This window comes from Pseudorca crassidens, chromosome 11 (genome assembly GCF_039906515.1).
Source record: "Pseudorca crassidens isolate mPseCra1 chromosome 11, mPseCra1.hap1, whole genome shotgun sequence".
In the NCBI taxonomy this organism is placed as follows: domain Eukaryota; kingdom Metazoa; phylum Chordata; class Mammalia; order Artiodactyla; family Delphinidae; genus Pseudorca; species Pseudorca crassidens.
The window spans coordinates 81,538,921-81,563,809 of NC_090306.1; the positions used below are offsets into that span (position 1 = coordinate 81,538,921).

The window sequence follows — 24,889 nt, forward strand, 5'->3', positions numbered from 1 at the left end:
GCATTTCAGTCACTTTGAGAAAGGAATGTTCTCCATTATAAGCAAACTCACTTGTAGATATTTCAGGAAAGCTGTGTTACCAAGAATCTGGTCTTCCCTGGGGGTGGGGCCTCTCAGAGTTGGGAAAGGCATAGATCACTGCTGTCTGTTGAGGTTCTGGGTATATTAAAAACTGAACAAATGCTAAAAGAAGGGTATAAAACTTGTGGTATATTGTAACATTTTACATTTTAATTGTTAACATACAAAACAATGCAATATTATTGTGCTAGTGACAATATAATTAAGGACCTACAAAAATATTAATTCTTAGTGCACTTTAAGCAGTGGTTGGAGGATGGGATGTACGGTTAAGGATATGTGATGAACGCCTTCTACTTGCAACTTTATCAGGCTGTCTCTGTACCTGTAAGAATAAGGTCATTTGGCGACAATGTCAGAGCCAAATATGAGGCCTTGTGTGGTGAGGCCGTGCTCAGAGGTGTAGGTCCACTTTCTGAACCTGTCAGCTCAGGCTAAGACCATCACCAAGGTGATGCTATCCATGGACAACCAGCCAAACCAGCCTTCCCGTGGTGACATCTGGGTCTTGTCCTGTGCCCCCACCCCCTTAACATATCACACGTCCCACCATGGTAAGTACAGTTGTCCATTGGTATTTGTGTAGTACTTACATATAACGTATGCACATCCTCCCATATGTTTTTTTAAATCAGTTTCTGAAATTTACTTATTGATCGATTGATTGATTTACTTATTTATTAATTGAAGTATAGTTGATTTACAATGTGGTATTAGTTTCAGGTGTACAGTAAAATGATTCAGATATATATATATATATATATATTCTTTTACAGATTCTTTTCCATTATAGATTATTACCAGATATTGAATATAGTTCCCTGTGCTATACAGTAGGGCCTTGTTTTTCTGTTTTATATATAGTAGTGTCTATCTATTAATCCTAAACTCCTAATTTATCCCTCACTCCCTTTCCCCTTTGGTAACCATAAGTTTGTTTTCTATGTCTGTGAGTCTGTTTCTGTTTTGTAAGTTCATTTGTATCATTTTTTAGATTCCACATATAAGTGAGATCATATGATATTTGTCTTTTCTGTCTGACTTACTTCACTTAGTATGATAATCTCTAGATCCATCCATGTCACTGCAAATGGCATTATTTCATTCTTTTTTATGGCTGACTGATGATATTCCATTGTATCTCCCATATATTGTAAATCATCTCTAGATTACTTATAATACTACTACAATGGAAATGCTATGTAAGTAGTTGTAAATACTATGTAAATAGTTGCTGGGTGCACAGCAAATTCAAGTTTTGCTTTTTTGAACTTTCTGGAATTTTTTCCCCCAAATATTTTCAGTCTGTGTTTGGTTGAATCTGCAGATGCAGAACCCACAGACACTGAGGGCCAACTGTACAGAAGTTGGCTACAGACACAGTGCAGGTTCCTCAAGAAATACGTTGGCTGGTGGGCTGATAAATCAAGACAGTGATAAACAAAGCTAAGACATTCAGAAGTACCTTTTAAATATTGCATTTGGGGAAGATAGCTTCGTGACAGAGGTGGGAATGTGCTTGGTGGGATGACAGACAATGCGAAAGTGCAGGGGGATGTTCAGAAGGGCGCTGACTCACACATACACAGACACATGCTCTCCCTTTTATATGAAGCCGCGTCTCCTACTCGACCTCATCTGGCTGCTGTGATCCCGCTGTCCTATGGTCTGCCCCACCACTACCCATCAGTTTTCAGCAATCTGTGCCTCTCAAACCATTCATGGATCATGAAGTCAGATTGGTGGGCTGCAGCCGACATTTTCTAAGCGAATAAAACAGGATAGAAAATATCAAAATACATCACACATAGTAAACATTAAAAACAACTATTGTTTTGTGAAGGCTGTTTCAATTCTTTACATGTGTGTATAGGGCTTAGATGTAAACTGCATTTCCTCCTGGGGGTAGGAGTTAAAGTTTTCAATCCACTGCTCTAGGGGGCAGATTAAAGCACCCCAGCCTTCCGCTGAGCAGATTCTGTGACCGGGGGCTTCTTAGGCAGAACTGCTGTGATTAAGTACCGTGGAAGGTGAGTTAATGCTGAGAACCAGCCAGGACCTTCATAGCATGTCAGGGTCTCAGACATGCTCTGGTCCAACGCCCTCAGTTTACAGTTTGACGAGGGAAGACGCTGAGTCTAAGAAAAGCCATAGGACAAACCAGTGGTAGCACTTGCACTCCCAGCAGTTTCCCTGCCTCTCCATCCTGGGTTTCTTCTCTTTACTTTGTGTGGTCCTCTATTATAACTCAGCAAAGAATACCAGAAAGGATTTGGGTTTTGGTCAGAAAACCTGGGCTTTAGTCCCAACCCCATCATTTACTGTGTGATCTTGAACACACAAATTGACATTCCTACTCCTCAGTAGTATCAAATGTAAAACAGGATTCATACTATTAGAGACCAATTGAATTCATCTATTTAATGACACTTTTTACACTGTGAGGCATTATACATATTTTCTAATAATTATTTTTTCTCCTTGAGTATCTATGATATTTATTCAAGAAATGTGTATTGCTGTGGAGATGAAGGGGGGAATGACTGTAATATTACCAAGTCTCACCCCTTCTTAAGAGTATCCACTGACACTTTCCGGGGAGAAGACGCTTCTCCCATTCATTTCACCCCAGCATCTGCTTCTGTCCTCAGAGCCCTCACAGGAGTCTACAGAAATCCTAGTTAATTTAAAGCTAGTTCAATAACACGCCATTGCCCCAGCTTCCTTTACCTCCAAACCACGGTGCCTGGTTCCTGACAGCAGCCTGTAGATGGCGTTTCTCTTCTCCTCCATCCTGGGTTACATCTGTAGTCTCATCAGCCTGTGGGTACACGTGAGGTCCTATGACCATGGACACCCCACTAATGACATTGTTGAACCTCTACATGCTCATGGGGGTACTCAGTACTGCACCTCCACGGCCCCTAAACCCAGTCTTCTCTGGTTATTTCTCAGAATTCCAATTGCGGTGTCTTACACGAGCTGGCTAGGTAAACCCCCAGCCCACCAAATTACTCCTCTCTTTCCTGTCCAATTTCAGAAACAGCTGAGAGAGAAAGCAGGTGCCAGGCTGGTGGAGATGAAAATAATCGTCTTACTACTGATAACAGCTAGATTGGAGGATGATCCTCCCATCTACAGGCACAGTGGGCTGGCTGGCATTTCGGCCCCGGATTAAACTTACCTACCTGGGCCGAGCTGGAAAACTGCAGGCACCCGCAGCACGGAGAACAGAGACCGTGTGTTCTTGGGACAAGTGGGTTCCAAAAGAGAGGGCAGGTGGGAGCTGAGCCAAGTGTTGCAGTTTCTATTCCTAAACTTGCCAGTCAGAGAACTTCCCTCTCCCTTTCCTACTGGAGATCCTTCCAGACAGAAACATGAAGGCTTATTCCCTCCTGTTCTTTGTTCTCTGGCTTCCTTGTTCAGGGGCTTCCTCATGGCGACAAGGAATGTCAGGTTGCATGCCCTCTCATCTTGGTGCTGGACCCCAGGCAGAAGGAGTGCCTGGGTTCAGAATACCCCTAAATTTCGCAGGAAACAACTTCATCTGTTTTGATTTTGCATCAAAATCCCCCCTTGGCTCCAGCCTCCCCAAACAAGGCCTGTCCCCCCATGCAAATAGACCCTTGGGAAGGAATTAAATTATTATGCTTGTGCCTGGGAGCTTCTACTCCCTCTGAAGACCCCTGTGCTACCATCATCTCTGGCAAGCCTGGTCATGGCCCCAGGCCTTCCTCTGCTGCTCTCAAAGCACTATTCTCATTTGAGTTTCAGGATTTTTCAAAGGTGATCATCAGCCTCCAATTCATTAGATTTTCCCACCATCAAGGAGTTGGTCTTGAAAGTCCCCAAACCACCCCTTGCCCATCTTTGCCATTAAAGCACAGCACGACCTCCTGCCCATGGGGCATTGCCTGGGTTTCTGTGACTGTGATGCTGTGGGAAAAGAAAGACTGCAGTTTCCTTCAAAGTCTTGCCCAACACCTTCTAGGATCAAAACAAGAGCTAAAGTGCCCTGTTTCTTGATCCACACATTTAAAATCCAAAGCAGCTGTTGACACAGGCACTCCGGGCATCACTGAAAGAGAAAAGGCCCAAGACCATTTGTACCTTTCTGGACAAGTCAGATTTCTATTATGTAGGAAATGATTTTGACCAGTAGCTGGTCAGGACAGTTTCTCAGTTGTGTGCATCCTGGAAATGACAGCAGTGACTCACAGTTTTCTGAGTTGTGACACCTTATCGCTGTGTTTTAATCTCCTTTCCTTTGTAATGCTACAATGTGGATTTGGGGATACAAAGTGTGAGAATACGAAGTATTAATAAATTTCAATCAATTGTGAATTAAAAAAATCTAAAGCTTGGAATCAGTGTTAATTCCTTCCAAATGCCATCAGTTATTCTCCCTCCTAGTGATTGTTCACGTGCCTGAGTACCGTACAGTATCATTTACAAAACTTCATGGTGTTATCGCTCCTTTTAGGTTGGCCAAAAAGTTCCTTCGGTTTTTAAGTAAAAATAAGAGACACATTTTTCATTTTCACCAAGAACTTTATTAAACAACGTCGTCACCCTTTTGTTCCACTACCTTCTGCCATTTTGTCAGGAACTTCATAATTCCATCTTCCCAAAACTTTTGATCTTTTTGAGCACAGAAATGTTCCAGGTGCCTTTTATAGTCTTCCAGGGAATTGAAATTTTTTCCATTAAGAGAACTTTGTAAAGACCAAAATAAATGGAAATCCGAAGGTGCAATGTCTAGTGAATACGGCGGATGAATCAGAACTTCCCAGACAAGCTGTAACAGTGTTTGCCTGGTCATCAAAGAAATATGCGGTCTTGCGTTACCCTGATGGAAGATTATGCGTTTTCTGTTGACTAATTCTGGATGCTTTTCGTCGAGTGCTTCTTTCAGTTGGCCTAATCAGGAGCAGTACTTGTTGGAATTAATCGTTTGGTTTTCCGGAAGGAGCTCATAATAGAGGATTCCCTTCCAATCCCACCATATACACAACATCACCTTCTTTGGATGAAGACCGGCGTTTGGTGTGGTTGTTGGCGGTTCATTTCGCTTGCCCCGTGATCTCTTCCATTCCACATTATTGTACAGTATCCACTTTTCATTGCCTGTCACAATTTGTTTTAAAAACGGAACGTTTTCATTACTTTTAAGCAGAGAATTGCGTGGGGAAATATGTTCAAGAAGGTTTTTTTTGCTTAACTTATGTGGAACCCAAACATCAAAGCGATTCATGTAACCAAGCTGGTGCAAATGATTCTCAGCGCTTGATTTGAATATTTTGAGGATGTTGGCTATCTCCCGCGTGGTATAACGTTGACTGTTCTCAGTTAATGTCTTGATTTAATCGCTATCAACTTCAACTGGTCTACCCGACTGTGGAGCATCGTCCAGTGAGAAATCTCCAGCACGAAACTTCACAGACCACTTTTGACGCGTTCGATCAGTCATAACACCTTCTCCATACACTGCACGTATCTTTCTTTGCGTTTCAGTTGCGTTTTTACCTTTCTTGAAATAATAAAGCATAATATGCCAAAAATGTTGCTTTATTTTCTTCCATCTTAAAACGGCTACACAAAAATTCACCAATTTTGATAAGTTTTTAAAAAAACGCACACTGATATGACAGCTGTCACAATACAATCTAATAAAATTTTTCCAGTTAAGTTAAAGGCAACTAAGTGCTACTAGAGCCATCTTACAGAAAAAACCAAACGAACTTTTTGGCCAACCCAATATTACTGATGAATTGATTGATTAAAAAAAATTAGCACTTTTTTTGCAGGCATGTGGGATAATGCTAGGCGGTAAAGTTCAAACCCTGTGTGGTGGGGATACAGGAGAAATGGGCCACGGACTTCATCTGGTGAATCTTGGAAGACTTCTTGGATGAGGTGGGGTTTGAGCTTAGTCTAAAGGGTGAGTAAGACATTTACAAGGGTTTCATAAGGAGAGCGGTCATCTGGGTGGAGCATTGGAGATATAGAGATTCTCGGACCCAACCTCAGAATCTCAGGGGTGAGGCCCTGGTACGTATGGTTCTGACGTGTAACCGGGGCTGGGAACTCAGGTTTACTCAGAGACCAGAGAAAAGTCTGAAAGGCTGTCTCCGGGGCTAGGAGAGTCCAAGCCAGCTATTCTCCACCTCAGAAGAAGATCGAATAAGAGGAATTAAATGAAGCACAACAACTTGGTTTCCTCTGAAGATGAAGTTCCTGGATGTGAAGTTTGTTAAAGACACTAAGATTTTTACCCCATATGGCAAGGAAAGGCCTTCTTCAGAATCGGAAAGAAAATGCAGTTAAAACCAAACCAAAAAACGGGGCAGAATCTCATTTGTCTCAAATGGCCTATGCCAGGGGATGACAAACTTTTTCTGTAAAGAATCAGAAAGTAAATATTTTCAGCTTTATAGACCATAACAGTCTTTGTCACAACTATTCAACTCTGCCACTGTAGCGCAAAAGCAGTGTTGGGTAATGCGTAAGTGAGTGAGTGTGGCTCTGTTCCAGCAAAACTTTATTTATGGACACTGAAATTTGAATTTCAATAATTTTTACATATTATGAAATATTATTCTTCCTTTGATTTGTTTTCAACTGCTTAAACACGTAAATTCTTATTGTTCACTAGAGCCAGGAGGTAGAAACAACCCAAATGTCCATCAACCGATGAATGGTTAAAAAAAAAATGTGGTGTATAAACACAATGGAATATTATTCAGCCTTGAAAAGGAAGGAACTCCTGTCACATGATGCACCATGGATGAACTTTTGACATTATGCTAAGTGAAATAAACCAGTCACAAAAAAGATAAATACTGTATATAATCCCACTTATATGAGGTACCTAAAGTAGTCAAATTCATAGAAACAGAAAGTAGAATGGTGGTTGCCAGGGGCTGGGGTAAGAGAGAAGGGAGCATTGTTTAATGGGTGGAGTTTCAGTTTTGAAACTTTTGAAAAGATTCTACAGATCAGTAGCACCACAATGTGAATATACTTAACACCCTACTGTACTGAACACTTAAAAACAATTAAGATGGTAAATTTTATGTTATGATTTTTACCACAAACATTTTTTTAAAAAGAAAATAGTTCATTCTTACCTTGAAAGTCATAGAAACGGGCGGTGGGCCTGCAGTTTGCCAACCTCTGGCCTATCGATGACCAGTCTGAGGGCGAAAAAGATGGTCCAAATCAATGCTTCTCAAATGTCCCCACTGAAAGTTCTCTAACAAGGCAAAAGGGAGAATGCAGACTCCCAGTGGGGTCTTCCTGCAAGTCTATAAAATTATTTTAAATACTCTTTCAAATGAGGTTCATGAAATTTTTTGAATCCTAGTCCATAACACATGTTGTCTTAATGTAAAATTGGCATTCACTGTAAAAATCAGTAAAAACTGATGTTCATGCAGGCTCAGAGAGGGTGAGTGACTTAGTCAAGGTCACAGAGCTAGAAGAAGTCAGTATGGGACTGGATCCCAAAATTCCTGATTCCAAATGTATACTTGCCCCCCGAGTGGGCTGCCTTCCCATCAGGCTTTGGCTGTCTATTCCCAACTCCTACCCGCATCCCCCTCAACATTGGGGCAGTCTCCAAAGTACTGAGGCAAACCGCTTTTGAGTTTCTACCAAAATTCATCAATTCATAAGTTTAATACCATCAATTCATACGTTTCATATATTATTTGTTCTGCTGTGTTCTAAAATATTTTAGTTTGATATATTCTAAAACTCATTTTTTTCCTGTCCTATCTAATTATACTTCCTCATCCATCTGTATTTTTTTAAACCATCCACAGCATCCCATTCTGTTATACATTATGGAATGTTAAATTATGAGGGAACAAAGAGATTTGTTGTTTTTTATACCCAACATCCATTTTCTCTTGTGGTAGATTATATTATTTGTTCAGAATTCTCCCTTTTTCCCTCCTTTTCCTTCTCCCTGTCCCATTGACTTTAGTCTTGGCCATATGACTTGCTTTCCCCACTGGGTTGTGAGTTGACATGAGGGTGTGCTGGTCCTAAGCAGAGGTTTTGAGAGGCTCCATGTGTCTCCACTCACTTCTCTGGAGCTCCTGCCCTTCCAGAAATCCACGTGTCCCATATTGAGCCCGTTCCTTCATCTTGGGTCCCAGAATGAGAAAAACATGTGAAGCAAACATGAACCCCGCCAACCAAGACCCATTTGTTGTTTAAGCAAGCCAGTGAGTGTTGGGGTTGTTTGTTACACAGTATTATACTAGCAAAACCTGACCAATACACCCCTTCTTTTGGAACCAGGGTTTTGATTTTCTTCAGGAGACTCAGCCCCCACCTCCACTCTTCATCTGTAGGGTTTATTTGAGCTGATCCTCCTCCATCCTGCCCCAAGCACCCTCCAACACATCACACTGACTAACTCCAATCTCTGGTAAGATGTCTGCTGTTCCTATCAAAGCTGAGAGAGCCTCATTCTCTCTTGGCTAGCAGAAAGGAATGATCCTGTCACCTGCTATAAAGGATTCCTGAAGAAATTTTACTCATAACCCATATAATCCTAACTCCTATCTATTTTATAACAGAAGCATAAAAATAGTGTGGATCACACAATACTAAATGCCACATCTCTTGGCTACTTTTTGATAGTGAGAAGGAAAGCACAAAAAACAAATAGCAGACATTATGAACTGAATGTTAACGTCTCCACTAAATTCATGTTAAAACCCTAACCCCCAATGTGATGGTATTAAGAAGCTGGGCCTTTGGGAGATAATTAGGTTTAGTTGAGGTCCTGAGGGTGGAGCTCCCATGATGGGATTAGTGCCCTTTATGGAAAGAGACACCAAAAAGTTTGCTTCCTCTCTCTTTCTCCTTCCACATGTGTGTATGGAGGAAAGACCATGTGGGGACACAGCAAGAGGTGGCCCTTTACAAGCCAGGAAGAGGGCCCTCACCAAGAACCAAATCTGCTGGCACCTTTGTCTTAGACTTCCCAGCCTCCAGAACTGTGAGAAATAAATGTCTGTTGTTTAAGCCACCCAGTCTAAGGCATTTATTATAGCAGCCTGAGCAAAGACAGCAGAAGCTGTCTTATGCAAGGTACAGAAGCTGCAGACACCTACAAGTAAAATTTGTTCCCCGTGCCTTGGGGAAGAGCAGTGTCAGCTCTGAGTTATTCATTCTAACAAAGAGCTTGGCATAGTGGTATGGACAACCTGAAACACCAGGAAAACTTAAGGAGGTCTTCATTTGGTCTGGGAAATGCCAAGGCTGCCCATGAGTGTTTCAGGGGTGCCTTAGACAAAGGCATTTCTTCAGAACAATTAAAGCCTGATGAAAACATGTACACCTTTTCTCTCACATATTAGGATTCAACAAAGATTTGTTGTGAAGATGTACAATAAAAATCATGAAAGTCACTGGTTTAAGATATGCTTGGCTTTGGTATACACTTTTTAGATAAAGCAACACAGTGTTCTGAGTTGTATGTGTGAGATATTTTCTGCCTGAGAAGGAAAATAAAATAAGTTTACATTCTCCCAGTCCACAGCTGGATCATACGGGGACACAGAGTGAGCTCTGCTGAGTGACAGGAGAAGCCCACTAGGGATTAAAACAATAATCCCTGAAGTGTGAAATTAGCTGTGGAAAATCAGGGGTTGATAAACAGCCCTCTCCCCCATATCTTCTCCTTCTTCTCTACTCCCCTACCTTTCCCCCAGCCCCCCACCCCTCATGTTTTCCCACCCTTCTCAGAGGTCTGGTGGGCCTTGTCCCACTTCTCACTGAACTATCCATGCCAGCCCCAAAGCAAATGCTGCCAACTGGACTGTCCTATGAGTCAGGTGCCCTGACCTGGTACTAACTAGAGTAAAATACAACCCTGCCCTTAGAGGCCCACAGTTAGTAATTAGTGAGAGATTCGTAAACAATCAGAAAGGTTGCAGAAATGAGAAACAAATAAAAGTGGAGGAGCTCTTAGAATGCCATCCTTTGGAAAGCATTCACGCCCCCGGCTCCCAGGGAAGCTGACTTAATTGGTTTGGGTTGTGTATAGAGATCAATAGTGTTCAAAACACTCCCCAGGTGATTCTAACTTTAGCCAGGGCTAAGAACCACCCCCGACGTATTGAATTAGGAACGCTGGCGGTGAGGTTAAAACCTGTGTTTTAACAAGCCCCCCACGTGATGCTGGTGCACGCTCAAGTTTGGGAGCCGCTGGTCTGCGCTGCTAAGGGGCGGAGGTATGGGAATGGAGGGGGTCCAAAAGGGGAGCAGTTGGGGCTGGCGCACAGGGCTGGGATGAGGGACTCTTCCACCGGCACCCTCCTCCCTCCTCTAAGCCTCAGGGCAGTGGACAAGCTCTCCCGTCAGAGCCTGGCCTGAGCCCTTCGGGGTGGGCGGTCCTTGAGGGATAGTGTGTTGTGGAGCCCAGTTTTGAGACCACGGAGCCTCCCTCGGAAGCCTCAGTCACTCGGCTCTGTGGCCGCTGCTCATTTCGCTCCGGAGTCCCTTAGCAGGCAGGAAAGGTTGGGCCTGTGGCGGGGCCATAGCGAACGGCCAGAAAGGGCTCTTCCTGGAGAATCCTGGCTTCCAGTTTACGGCTTCTCATCCTTTTCCCCAAAGTGGGCCCCCTACTCTGAGCGCTGGCTTTTTTTTTTTTTTTTTTAAATCCCAGACAGGAACTGTGTCCATCCCCTGACAAAACCCGTGCCTCCTTTTCTGCACATGCAACATCTTCTCATCCTAAGCAATCACACCCCCACCCACAAGCAAAGCAGCCCTTGGCCCAGAGCACCCGGGCCCCACTCCCGATGCCCCCTGGCCTTACAACTCTTCCATCCCAGCTGACAGAAAACAGCGAGTCCAGCGGCCTCCCCACTTCGGGCCTCCCCGCCCAGACCGACCGACCGAGCAGGGCAAGACCCTACTGCTGGGCCCAGGGCGGTCCCCAGCACAGGGACCCCCGGGGGAAGAAGAGGGATCCCCCGTCTCGCCACAACCCAAGCTCAGCCCCTCGGCGCGCCGGTGGCGGCTTCTCTGCGTTTCTGGCCGAGCTGCCCGCCCCCCCCGTGGGGAGGGGCTGCGGCCACGCGGAGTCGCCCGGGGTCCGGAGGCTCCTCCCCGGGGGTGGCCGAGCAGGAAGCGTGGAGCGCGGCGGGCGGGGGCACGGTGCGGGGCCCCAGGCGGCGGAGTATGCGCGGGCCTCGGCGGCCAGCCCCGGCGCACAGCCGCGGCCGGGGCGCGCGGCGCGGGGCGGAAAAGCCTGTTTACACAGACTGCACACCGCCTGGGGAATAATGCAGTAAAGGAAGTGAGCCGGCTCGGCCTGACTGCTCCAACTTCCTGCTCTCACACACACCAGAGGAAAAAAAAAAAAAAAAAAAAAGAGGAGCGAGAGAAAGAAAAAAAAAGGGGGAAAAAAATCAGGATCTCATTACAAGAGCAACAGACCGTCTGCAGACGCCTGTCAGCATGGAAAGTCGGGGACTTTCGCCCGGTTCCTCCTAGAAATTCCCCCGAAGAAGGATCTTGAAAACTCCCCCGCATCTGGGTATGTAGTAGGGTCCGTGCCTGTTGCTCGGACAGTTGCAAAGTTTCGTGGGGCTTGGTTTTTTCTTTCTTTCTTCTCTCTGGCTTGGTGGGGGTGGGGCGGGTGGGCACCGCGTCGGAGGCTGCAGGCCCGGGGCTGGGGGCGGCCGCGGGGAGTGGGCGCAGCTGGGATGCTCCTGCGCCGGGTCCGCGCGCCGGCCCGGGGGCTGCGGCCACCGGGCGATGGCACACCCCGCCCTGGGCTGCGCTGTGAGCCGGGAGGAGGGGGCGCGCGGGGGAGCGGGCGGCGGTGAGACTTGGGGTCCCTCTGGGAGGAACGGTGACTGGAGCGGGCTGCGTGCCTGGAGGCTGGACCACCGCTGACCTAGCCGGGGCTGTGGCTCTCCTCGGGGTGGCAGTGGGCACCGACGGTCGAATTCAGGGAGAGGACAGGGGTGGAGAGGGAAGCGGAGGGCGTGGGGAGCCGAGCCGCGGGGCTGGGGGCCGCGTCCCCTCTCGCTCGGCAGGTGACCCCCGTCCGGGTCCCCGCCCCAGGCGCACGCCCAGCCGGACCTTTAAAAGCCGGTGGAGTCATTACTGGACGTGGTTTTGGAGGAGGACCGGGCAGGAGGTGGTCTTGGAGCCCCCAGCACTTTGGGATGGGGCTCTTCTGCTTGCATCTGAACGTTGGCCTGTAATGCTTCCGTAACTTTTGGGGGGAGGAATTACAATTTTGGAGGGCTAAAAAAAAAAAAAATTAGAGGTCTCGGTTTTGTTACGTTTTCTGAACCGAATCGTCCTGAGGACAAGCTGCAGTTAGGCGGCGGATGGAGGTGGGAGAAAGAAATGTTATTTCAGAAACTGCAAAAGGGGCTTTTTAGAAGGAAAAAAAAAAAAAGAAACGAGTGTCGGGAGAGTTTCTGGCTTGTCTGGAAACGGCAAGACTAATTGCCATGCGCTTCCGCTTTGAAACTGGCAGCAGACAGCATCTTGAAAATGACTCACTAGAGGAGCTCACAAAGAAACTGTGGTTTGCTCCTTCTCAGGTTTATGTATTTGTGCCTTTTACAGTTTCCTTTGTAGTGTTCGAGGGGTCACCCGTCCCTTCCCCGCCGGCCCCCTCCCACCCTCCCGCTTTTGGAAGTCCCTGGCGGGTCTTTAACTCCCCCCAGCACCCCGGCCAGGAGGGGGGACGCTGGGGGAGGCTGAGTTGTTTTTGGAGTTGGCTGGGGAAGAGGGTTAAAGGGATTCTGCTGCTGCGGGGGAAAAAGTTCCCTGAATTTTCCACTGGCTGCTGCAGGAAGAGAGAGCCCCTGTAGTCATTGCTAAGTAATGTCTGCACACACACCAACTAATCTCATTAGGAGTTTCCGCTGCTCGGCACAGGAGGGGTTTTGTGCAGCCACTGTCAGCCGGGGGAGCCCTGCGCTGGAGAGGGAGACAAGTTACGGCTTTATTTACTTAGAGGGGCAGCCGCCCAACGAACCTTTTCAGGGCAGCATCTTGAAAACTTTGAAGTCATTTTGGCCATTTTGGATTTCGAACTTACAGGTTTTTCTCTCCCAGGTTGTGTGTGTGTGTGTGTGTGTGTGTGTGTGTGTGTGTGTGTGTGTGTGTGTGTGTGTGTGTGTGTGTGTGTGTGTGTGTGTGTGTGTGTGTTTTCTATTGCTCAAGCACCTCAAACACACCCATCCTCTCACGTCTGTGCTTCACTCCTGGCGGGGGAGGGCGGAGGTGACGAGAAACCAAGCATGTTCCGGGCATCTATTAATGAGCTCAAATTGATTTCTGAGCCCTACTGCCAAACAAAATACCCTCCGATCTCTCTCCCTTTTCTTCTGTCTCTCTGTGACACACACTTATTTGGGAAAGGTCAGTTATGAGTTTCAATTTATGGGGATTATAAAATTACAAATTGTTTTAGGAGGGCACGTGGGTCAGACAGTTAAGAAGACTGTCCCTAATTGTTTTTGGAGTTTCCAGTAATGATCCTGCCTGCAAAGACCCCTGATGGTCATTCTATGCCAAATATAGCAAAGGCCTTGTGGCCTTTTTTTTTTTTTTAAACCTTTAAATGTTGGAAATGTGTAGAATTACTAAAAAGGGTAAAGAATTTTAAGGAACCTGATTGGAACTGTGGGGCTCCTTTATTGACAAGGACACTCTGCTCTCTTGAGGGTTTTTTAAGGTGTCCGTGTTTCTTTTCTGGTGGCAAAGCATGTCCTAAAAACAACCCAAACAGCCCGAGCAGGGTGTGAGTCAGTGGACGTGAGTACAGGATGTGCCTAACACCGTATCTGGTGCAGAGTAGATGCTCAATAAATTGTTGCATTGAAAGCTGTGAGTAGGATAACAGAACTTACATTAAATAGATAAGGAAAAAAGCTTTCCAAAGCCAACATCACTTTGCATGACTGTTCCTTAAGGATGAAGGTTGTTAAGTATTCCCCTTTCAAGACTACATTTCCTTCAAAATAAAAAGGGGATAATTAGAGTTCTTCATTCCAATAAGTTATTATTTGGAATGAATAATGTTCATTTATAGCAATAGTTCTCAACTGGGAGTAATTCTGCTCCCCGAGGGACTTCTGGCAGTATCTGGGGACATTTTGGTTGTTATAATCAGAGGGCATCTACTGGCATCTAGTGAGTAGAGGTCAGGGATACTGCTAAACATCCAGCAATGCCCACAAAGAACTTTCTAGCCCAAAATGTCAGGAGTACCCAGATTGAGAAACTCTTGTTTACATTAATGGTGATGACAACTTTGATATGCATTCATTCAAGGAATAGAACATTTAAAAGTCATCACTGGCACTTTTCTGCCATGTGAATAACACAGTGTGCATGAATTTTCTCTCTTTTCGGTCAGTAATATGTGTGGAATGACATGTAAATAATGACAGTGTGATGGTGTACCTTTGTGAGCTGAATGAGACCATCTCTGAACCTCACTCACTTGGTACTAATGCTTTTTAGACCAGAATGGCAATAGCCCATGTGGGGGAGAGCAGCCCCATTTGAATTTTGAAGTTTGCTAAACATTTATTAAAGCCTTCCTCTTTTTCTTATTTAAAAAAAATTTACTAATTCAAACCTGGTAATGTACAATAACCCTGAGATCATATATTGAAATTTATATTTGTAATAACTTTTTAGGACTTTTCCTGAAATCGATTTTAAAGGGCTTCCAGGTAGTGCGTATAAATTAAAATATTCCAATTCACGTATCGGATTTTGTGCGCCCTGTGCTACCCAATTATGTATCTATAGGATTCAAAAAACCAATATGGTTGCAAAACATTACCTAAGACAAAACAAACCCAAAACACTTTAAAAATATTATCTAAGGATGTGACTTCCTGGAGTAAAGTCTTTTTTCGCTGATGGTGAATTACTGCTTACTAATTAACGGCTTTACTCCCTTCCAGTCCCAGGGAATGATTCAGCCGTTTTCATGTTTCCTAGACCTGGGGTTCCTCATTAAACTTTGGACAGAGAACCCATTTCTTTTATTCTGGCTGTGACCTGGCTCTAGGCAGCTGGCTTCTGCCCCTAAGGGCCAGTACCTGCACATATAGATGAGCGGTCCTGGTTACTTATATGAAGGACTCCACTCATGGCAAATTTTTCTGTATGTTTAAGGCAAGAGTATTTTATGTTTTATTATTTATCCGTAATTCCCCTTTGCCTTTGTAGATTGATGACATATTTGAGATTACATTAGTATAGCAATATTTTCTAAAGGTTAGTTGTTTTTTGCTGTTATAAAAAATATTAATATGAATTATCTTAGGAAGATGCAGAAAACCACAAAGAAAAAAAAAACATCTCCCATAATCCCTCTGTTAACATTTTGGTGTATATTTTTCTGGTCTTTTAAAATACATATACACACAGCTGCACATGCACACATAAAATTTTTAATTGGAGTCACACTATATTTTCTGTTTTGTAGCTTATTTTCAGTTAACGTATCACGTAACACAGTTTAATAACTGGTACTAAGACCAAAATTACCACACATAGAGCTCGTATTTATTGATCTAATAAATGTGCTGACTCAACAGTGGATTGACATAATTTCTACATGAACTTGTTCAGTGTTTTTGTCTCTGTGGCTCCAAGTAACGTTCTAAGAATGCTGCCCTCTTGAAAGACTGAATTCATATGTGCTGTGCAGTTTGGGATTTTGATGAGTTTCTCTATGATTTAAGGATGAGTCATGATTTGCAGTAGAATATCAAGATGTAGTAAAAGGAAGTCCAGGGTGCGACACATCAAAGTAGAATGTTGAGTGATGAAAACAGAGAAACTAGGTTAGACCAAAAATACACCTTGAACTTCTCTAACTATAAAGGAGGGAGGACGGTGCCTCTTGCACACTTGGTGACTCTTACTTATTACTGTTTCACTTTATATCAGTAAAGTTTCCAAACTTTGAAATTGGTATTTTAAGTAGATTTTCAGTTCAAGAGTACTATTGCCCACGGCCAGTTTGAACAGAGATCATGTAGCTTTTTGGTTGAAACCGTGGCAGTGAGAACATGAAAACTCCAGTTTTGCCACTTATAGTACAGCCCCAGTAAATTGAATTATCAGAGTGGGGGTGTGCGTGCGCGCACACTGTTTTTGTTTTATTTTTTATTAAGGTATAGTTGATTTACAGTATCATGCTAATTTTAGGTATACAGCTCAGTGATTCAGTTACACGTATATATACCTATATAAATTCTTTTGCAGATTCTTTTCCCTTATAGGTTATTACAAAATGTTGAGTATAGTTCCCTGTGCTATACAGTAGGTCCTTGTTGGTTATCTATTTATATATAGTAGCATGTAATATGTTAATCCCAACCTTCTAATTTATCCCTTCCCCCTCCCCTTTCCCCTTTGGTAACCATAAGTTTGTTTTCTATGTCTGGGGTGCACTGTTAACAAATCCTAAGGGCCTTCAGTCTTTTAAGCAGAAATTTGACTCCCCATTATCCCTACCCACAACCGAAATGAAAATGGCCTTTCATCCATTACTGGAAACTTACATATATGTCAGCAGTTTAAAAATAAACTTTGAATTGATCATTTCAGTAAGTTGTAACTTGGTTGATTTGCCACTAGGAATTACTCACTGACCACTTTATGTGTTTTAATTTACAGTTGCTGGAAAGTAATTATTAAATTAGGAATTAAATGGGGTTATTTTATAATTGGCTGTGAGAGTTATTTGCATATTTTTAAAGAAATTAAGATGATGGTTATACTAATATATTCTGATCTGAATTTGGACTAAAATGAATTTACTCACATACATGCTTTAAAAAGAAGTTTTAAGCACACAGTATCCTAAGTCTTTTTAAAGCTACCATATCTAAGAACAATTCCTAATGTTCCAGGTATAAATATGGGAGTGATGGAGGAGGTATAAAACACATGTATCTGATACCTTCTCTTACACTGTTTGGTGAGGTTAGGGGTCATTTACTCCAAACAATAGAATGAATCTGAGACTCTTGATGTCTTTTACTTTCTTTCACTGTTGTATAACTTATGTACATGAAACTGCCCAGATCTTAAATGTTATTGTATACACCTATGTAATCCCCAACCCCTACTTCTAAGTAGAGAATACTTCCATCACCCCAAAACATTCCCTGGCTATTTTTAATTGTATTATGGCAATTCCATGACTCTACCATGTTATTATACCCCAGAGCACCTGGATAAGATACTGCAGTATTTTTATTTAATCTACTTGGTTAAAAATAGATCATCAGAAAGTGTGGATTTCCTCATCATCCAATAAGAGGAAAAATCCTTTCTACACTATTTAATATCACTTACACTAACCAAAAGTAATATGTATGCTGCGGGGAAAACGTAGATTCCCTTAAAACCAGTTGTGTTTAGAGGATATCACTTAATGTCCCTGGACCTCAGTTTCCCTGGCTGGAGGGCAAAGTGGCTGGAGTAGAGAGGTAGGGACGATCCCTTGCATCCCAAAGTCCTTTTCGTCTATGCTCTGTTTTAGAATAAAGAACTTGGATTCTTCTAGGAGTTGTGAAAGTGTAGAGTGAATGTCTGCTGTCATCCCCCAAAAGCTGACTTTGAGACATATACAGCAATTTTTAAAAACTGTTTTGGGGTAGAAAAAGGGATTCCCCTTAAGTTTCCCCTTCAATCCCATGTCGGCCCCTTATTGAATAAGGAACACCTGAGGGAAGGTCAGCATTAGCTGCAGTGCTTCCTTTCCTCCTCTTTTTGAGGTTTGTGACAGGCACCACTCATTTCTAAAGACGACCTCGTTCTAGGGCAGTGACTGGGCAGAGACAGCGATTGTCTCCAGGTTGGGTGCTGAGCAGGCCCCAGGATTTTGATCACCAGGTCAGGTCCCTACTCTTTCCTCCTGATAGTCTTTGAAAATGCTGTCCATCTTCCAACGCTGGATCTGAGGGGTCCACATTTCCCCTCACCCCCTCCCTCTGGTCCCTTCTCCACCCACAAGCTAGAGCAGTCCTTCCAACACAGATCCGACCTTTTCGCTCCTCTGCTTACAATCTCCCAGTGGCTTCAGCTGGGATAGAGACCAAAAATCTTAATGTAAGCAGCATGCTGTGATTTAGGCCAACTACACTGGCCTTTCCTCAATTCCTCAAATGTGTAATGTGCCCCCTGGCCACTGGGCCCTTCTAAGTGCTGTTCTCTCTTCTGGGAATTCCCTCCAGGTCCTCCACTCCCATCGATTTCTCTCACTCCACTTTTGAGCCAGTGTGTAGTCATCTGTCAGGTCTCAGCTCAACCATCTCTTCCCTGGGGAAGCCTTTGCTGGTCCCCCAGGTTAGATCTCCCCAGTCATCCATCCCTGGCCTTCGGAGTCCTTGCCACAGGCTTTATTTACAGGTTTCCATGTTACCTGAATTCTCCCTCTGCAGATTCTTACTATCCAAGCACAAGTACCAGTTTCAGATATATATATCTGGAGATAGGGCTGGTGTTTCTCATTATTCATTAATATTCCTTATCCAGAACTCAGGAACCAAGTAGATTTGATAGCAGGCTACCCTTTGCTATCTGGAGTCACTGTCCAAAGCCTGGAATTCATTAGATTCGGAAACTGAGGGATATCTGTGCGTGTATGTATCAAGATGTGTTTCCCATCTGTCTTGCCCATCAGTCTGTAAGCTCCCTCTGGGCTTCATCTGCTATTCTCATCCTTGTGTTTATCCCAGCCCTTTGTACAATACCTGGCATTCGTTGAGTTAAAAGCAATCTGAAGGGGGAAAACTTTGTCACCATAGCTCCTCTCCTTGCATTTTGCCAGTGGAATTGATAAAGCACTTTATTGCTATGCCTAAATCCAACTCTTTCCTAGACAGTCAATTATTTGAATTAATAAGAAGCATATTTCTTGGTTAAACCAAAGAGACAGCCAAGAAGATCCTGTATAGAGGATATATCATTTTCCAGAATTTTTGTCCAGATTTGTAGGAAAAGTGAATGTACAGGGATCAGGTGTGTTAACATCTGAGAGGACAAACTTTAGCCCTATTGTTGATATCAGTGTTATGCTCAGAATGGTTGGTTAGCAGTTGGGTAATTTATAGGATAGTACAGCCTGAAAGAACCTCAATGTACAGTTCTTTCCATGTTAAAATTAATCGTTCTACAGCAAGGATCGTAGTCCTTTATCAAGACTTCAGTTGACCACATTTTCATAGATCCCTTGGACTGAGTTCCATGATAATATTCACTGTTAAAACTGCTTCCTCACTTATACTAAAACCTGTGTGTGTAGCTTTTGTCCATAACCTTTTATAATTAATAAATGACATTTCTGATCGAGTTTTAAAATAATGACACTGCCTGTGTGATGATGAAAGGATGAATGATTAAATACCTAAATTGTTTTTGGTCGAGGGCTAGATCTGCTGTTAATTTCAGCTGGGTTTTGCCAAGGAGTGGTTTGTTGATAGTCAAACCTTGATTAACCATAATGTGTAATTAAGCAGATTTTTTTCCTCCCTGCACTTAATTGTCAGAAGAGAGATTAAGACAACCACCACCACCACAACAGAATAAGCCCTAGAATTTATTCCAGGATGTGCTCCTGGGTAACTGTAGGGTCTGTCCGTAGGAATTAACTGCAGGGATTCCTGCATTGTCTCCACCTGTAAGTTCTCATCATTTTCAGAATGGTGATCCTGGGGCCCAGAATGATCAGAATGCTCTGTTAGCTCTATTAGGCAAGGGGAAGGGCTGTAGATGTGAGAACAATTTCCTAGCACTAGTAGTTAAGAAGAATACATCTCTGGTTAATACTCAGTGAACTGGAAATGTAACTTCCCCCCATCCCCTTACTGGAGTTTGGAAGGTTTGCATTTAGAGGCTAAAATATAAGCCATTGGTTGTTGGAGATAAGCATTGGCAGACGAGGAGTGTGTGTGTCTGTGTATTTGGGTGTGCCTCCACAGATGTAGCTACAAGAGGAATGCATGAGTCTGAGAGAATGGGACAGTATGTGATCTCAGTTTTTGTTCCTTCTCTGTAGAGTCAGTCCTCTCATGTAGGATTCAAGCCCCACTTCTGTACAGAGGATTAGAGCATAAAGGAATGTTTGCTAAAGCTCTCCATCCCAAAGAATCATTATTTCATTGTGAGAACTCAAGACAGAACTTGGATTTTTGTTACAGTTTTCAGGAGAGGAGAAAGCTCAGATGCCTCATCATTTCAGCAAACCCCATACAGAACATACAGGAAGGGACCAAACCGTTTAGTAGTATTTGAAGACTATGTGGAGGCGGCTCCTTCATCTTCTTGTATGGTCTTGCGTTTTGAAATCCTCTGGAATCTAGAATTCATGAGTGTTGTGGGGAAGTTATTTTCGCTAATGTTCCTGCCTGTTTTTCAAGCTCCAGTTACTGACCATTTAGACCAGAGGGTGTTGGGTAGTAGAGCATGGCTGGGTTTTTTTTTTGTTTTGTGTTTTTCTTTTTAAAAACATTTTAGAACAAACATCTCCACATTCTCCAAGTGACATTCTGAGACAGGGTTGGAACTGATTAAACCCCAGGCAGAGAGAGAGGTGCTGTCACATCTGTGCTGAGCCTATAGAGGACGGAGGAATGCCTGCTGATGGGCCCACTTCACCTCTGATAGTCGAAGCAAAACCAGAAGCATCGCTCAGCCAGCCGCTCAGCATTCCTAACTTTGCTTCGTTCACTTCTTTAGGCTCTTTAGCCCTAATTCTCAATTCTGCGTTTATGACATTGAGTACTTCTGAAGAGAGTTAACAGTTTTTCAATGTACTTTCTAAAAAAATGATCTCTTCTCCTGTTTTACTGTTTTTTATTTATTTATTTTTTGACCACACCGTGCAGCATGTGGGATCTTAGTTCCCCGACCAGGGATTGAACCCGTGCCCCGCTACACTGGGAGCGTGGAGTCTTAACCACTGGACCACCAGGGAAGTCCCCAACAACTTCTTAAAGTGAATTACTTTGATCACCAAAGTATATGATGTTAAAAGATGTCTTGAATCAAACAAAATGACCCAAGAGTACTTGGGCTCTCAAAAGCTCCGTGTCTCGCTCTCAAGAGCATTGCCCTGCTTTGATTTAAATCAGAGCTGAACCACAAGAACGGCATCTTCCTCTAGGCTTTGCCACATCCTTTGTTTTTGTTTTGTGTTTTTTTTGGAACCTAAATATTAAGACCTACCAATTTGTCTTTAGGAAAGTAGAAACTTTGAAACCTTGATGTAGAAGATCGTACATGTACCGGATGATTAAAATACAGAAAGGGTGATTTTCTTGAGCAAAGGGGAAAGATCATCTAAAGCGGAAGCTGGCATTTGTTTTGTACAGTTAATATTTTCACGTGGAACAATTACTGGAAGAGTAAGCAGAGGAACAAGTTGTATGTGACATTTAAAAAAAGGGCTGAAGCCAACTTAGTGGAGGGCAGATTCCCGAATGGGAATTAAGGGCTGGGAGGGGGCTTTAGGTACATATCTGATGCTGGACGCTGATGCCACCAACAGCCATTCTTCTCTGTGGGATGCATTTGTTGACTTCTTGAAGGAAATGTGCGTGCACAACATCAACCTGACACGAAAGGATGAACTCTCGGTCTTCCACTTGATGACAGTTTCAATGTTATTTTGTTCACGTATCCATTGCAGTCTGGGGGTTAATCAACAAGTTTTAAGTGTAATGTATTGGAGGAGATTGTTTAGTTTTGAAATCACTCACTGTCTATTTTTGCAACAGTTTTTTTTTTTTTTTACAAACAATTGTGCTCAACAGAAACAGCAAGATATTTTAAATGTGTTCCACTTACTGTAGTTTGTCTACAAGTCAGGCTAGATTTTAAATGGACGTTCTGTGAAAAACAAGATGCCTCTTGCTTGCTGTTTTAACTTAACCCCATTGTAGTTTTGCTTCACGTTAAAAAGAACTTTATTAGCAGTTATTTAAATTTAGAAGAAACTGCATTTTGGCACCGTACTTGTTATATGTAGCTAAACTTGATGCCTGTACAAAAATGTGGGAGAGAGATATGTATATGGAGACAGTAAAGCTACAGAAGGGAGAGTCTACCTTCATGACTTTAGATGCAGCTAAAATCCCCCACAGATGTCCACCACATGAGCAGGTGATGATATTTTGAAGGCTGCAGAGTCACTGTTTTTTATAGATCCCTTCCAACGTGAATATATTATCATACCAGATTTATGTATAAATGTGGAGGCCTAGCATTTGCATTTTGTAAACCATGCAAGAGTTTTGCCGAGAAGAGCACCGAAGAAAAGCGGTGATGCTAAAGTGACCACAGGATCTGGAAGAGTGCAGTTCTTTGCTTAGGTAACCACCCCTGGAAGGCAGCCTTAGTGCTTCTCCAAAATCCCTAAAGAAGGTGTCACACAAATATCAGTAACTCGTAACATTTTTGCAACAGTACTATATATAGTGGGGCCCGAAGACTAGCTAATGTCAGTATTTTCCAAATCTTGACATTTCCAGAAACCAGCACATTTTGTGAACTGTTACACTTCAGAAAAGGGGGAAAAAAGGTTTATAATACTATTAGCCATTTGCAAACTACCAGTTCAAATATGCTCTATTGTAACGTTTTAACACAGGTCATATATTTCTAAACAATATCAAGATCCACTAACTAGTATCATTTTCTATTTTTAAAAGACATGTAAAATGGTTTCGGTGGACTTATTCCAGGAAGAGGGAAAGATAGCTTTCCCAGGAGTGCTGATGTTAGGGACCATTTTCTTTAGTGACTTAAGCATCCAGACGTGATTGAAGAAATGATACTTTATTATTTTAAATTCTGTAGAGAAGACGAGAGAGTTCTCAGTTTCTCCGGGAAGACGACGACAGCTCTCTCCCTCTCCTGGCTGCTGCCAGGGCTCTCTGGGAAGGAAAGCTGGAGGGAGATGGTCGGGGTTTCCTATTGCTCCGATCCCGTTCCCAAGATCAGTAGCCTGATGTGTCGTGCGTGTGTGAGACGCAGCCGCTGGTGAAGAGACGTGTTCTGATGAGGGCATAAGTGAAGTAGACAGAGACTGAAACGACCTGTGGGAGGCTTTGGTCGGACAGGGGAGCAGAAGCGATGGTCACCATGGAGAGAGCTGCGGGGGGGGGACCAGAGATAAGGGCCACAGGGGGAGGAAAGGCTCTGAGCCTTTCCCTCTGGGGGGACTGAGGGAGGTAGGTAGAAGTGCCTGCAGGTGTTGGAGGTGGCTCAGACCAGGTGTATTCAGACCAGGGAAAGGGAAAGATGCGCAGATCTTACCTTTCTGCCAGGAAATGACCGACGCTGCAGCTGGACTGGGACGCTGAGCACAGCTGTGCAGATTTCCCGGTCCCCACGGTCCCTGGGGCATCCTTCTGAGAGGAAGGGATGGTGTCTCGGGCCACACCTGACCCCACCCGGAACTCCTTCCTCCCTGGCCCAGTGTGTGTGCACACATGTGAGCGAGACAAGGCAGATGTGATGTTGACGATCATTTGTGTGGTTGGCGTTTAAGGAACGGCACCGAGGAAAAAGGGCACTATTGTGAAGCAAAACCTATTGCTGGTTGCCATTGAAGGAAAAAGCGCACTGTCCAGATTTTTAATTAGCAGAGCTTAGGACATGAATTTTCTTTTATTAAACGTGTTTTATCTTGCTTTTTTTTTTTCTAATGTTTCCACTGGGTGGTGCTGCAGGAATTCCTACCTTTTGCCTTGGATCTACCCTTCCCAGAAAGACGCCTCCAAAGCATAATAGGAGGAAGTCCTGATTTAGAAAGATTTTACAGTTTCCACACAATAGAAGAGCTTGGAGGATGCTCTGGCAGGAAATGCTTCAGTTTCTGGATGTGGAAAAACTACCATCATTTTGTGTCATGCAGACGTGTTCTTACCGCACTGGGTATATACTTGTGGCCTTCTCCAGCTTATTATTTAGCACAGAAAAGGTTTCAAGTTTATCTGAAAGGTTATGGTTTCATTCTAGTAGAAGTGGCATGGAAGATTTCCTTTCTTTTCGATTTTTGTAAAACTAAACAAAGTGAGCAAATAAACATTTTCTGATGTGAAGGCAACCACAGAGTTAAAAAATCTCTCTGTGAAGGCTTTGTTTGAAGCTGGAGGCATTATTCCATTTTTATTTTGAAGATCCCTTACGCGATGTATTGATCAAAAGGATATCTTAGATTTTTACTTTTGAAATACTCTTAATTGTAAAAAGTCTTTTAGTTTGCTGACCTTCACGTATGGAGGGGGGATAGGGTTGGCCTTGCTTAAGAAGTTGAAACAGAAGTTAACATCCCTGCCTGAGGTCATGCAACTCTTCCCCCCCCCCCCCCCCCCCCGCCCCCCGTGGTACGTGGGCCTCTCACTGTTGTGGCCTCTCCCGTTGCGGGCTCTGGATGCGCAGGCTCAGCGGCCATGGCTCACGGGCCCAGCCGCTCCGCGGCATGTGGGATCTTCCCCGACCGGGTCACGAACCCGTGTCCCCTGCATCGGCAGGCGGACTCTCAACTACTGCGCCACCAGGGAAGCCCCATGCAACTCTTTAAGGTCATGGCTACGATGAGAATTTATATGTTCTGACTTCCAATGTTTCCCCTTGCACACAGGATCGAATTTTATTAACATTAACAGTACAAAAATTTAGGTAAAAAATTTTCCATTCAAAGGCCTATGAAATATAAGAATCAGAGGTTAGTGTGTGTGGGGAAATACCCACTGGAAATTAGGGAGCTCATTAA

At 43.7% G+C, this 24,889-nt stretch overlaps 1 protein-coding gene and 1 long non-coding RNA gene across 6 annotated transcripts in view; one reads left to right on the top strand and one right to left on the bottom strand.

The window, feature by feature from the left end:
- Positions 1-231: 231 nt before the first annotated feature.
- On the bottom strand, positions 232-11,210 carry LOC137202296 (uncharacterized). 3 transcript variants are annotated; one of them, XR_010932533.1, is made up of 5 exons: positions 10,922-11,210; positions 7,212-7,277; positions 3,266-4,159; positions 2,812-2,902; positions 232-1,844 (listed from the first exon to the last, which is right to left on the bottom strand). It is a non-coding gene; the product is annotated as an uncharacterized lncRNA (long non-coding RNA). The 3 variants fall into 3 exon arrangements; XR_010932535.1 differs by lacking the exon at positions 10,922-11,210 and adding an exon at positions 8,174-10,900; XR_010932534.1 differs by lacking the exon at positions 3,266-4,159.
- A 55-nt stretch (positions 11,211-11,265) lies between these two features.
- The window catches only part of ELK3 (ETS transcription factor ELK3), a 69,124-nt gene continuing 55,500 nt past the window's right edge, over positions 11,266-24,889 (top strand). For 2 of the 3 annotated variants that reach the window (XM_067697610.1, XM_067697612.1), the window contains exon 1: positions 11,266-11,644. The gene's annotated coding sequence lies outside the window, so the exon portion shown is untranslated. The remainder of the gene's footprint in view (positions 11,645-24,889) is intronic. The other variant, XM_067697611.1, reaches the window with a different exon arrangement.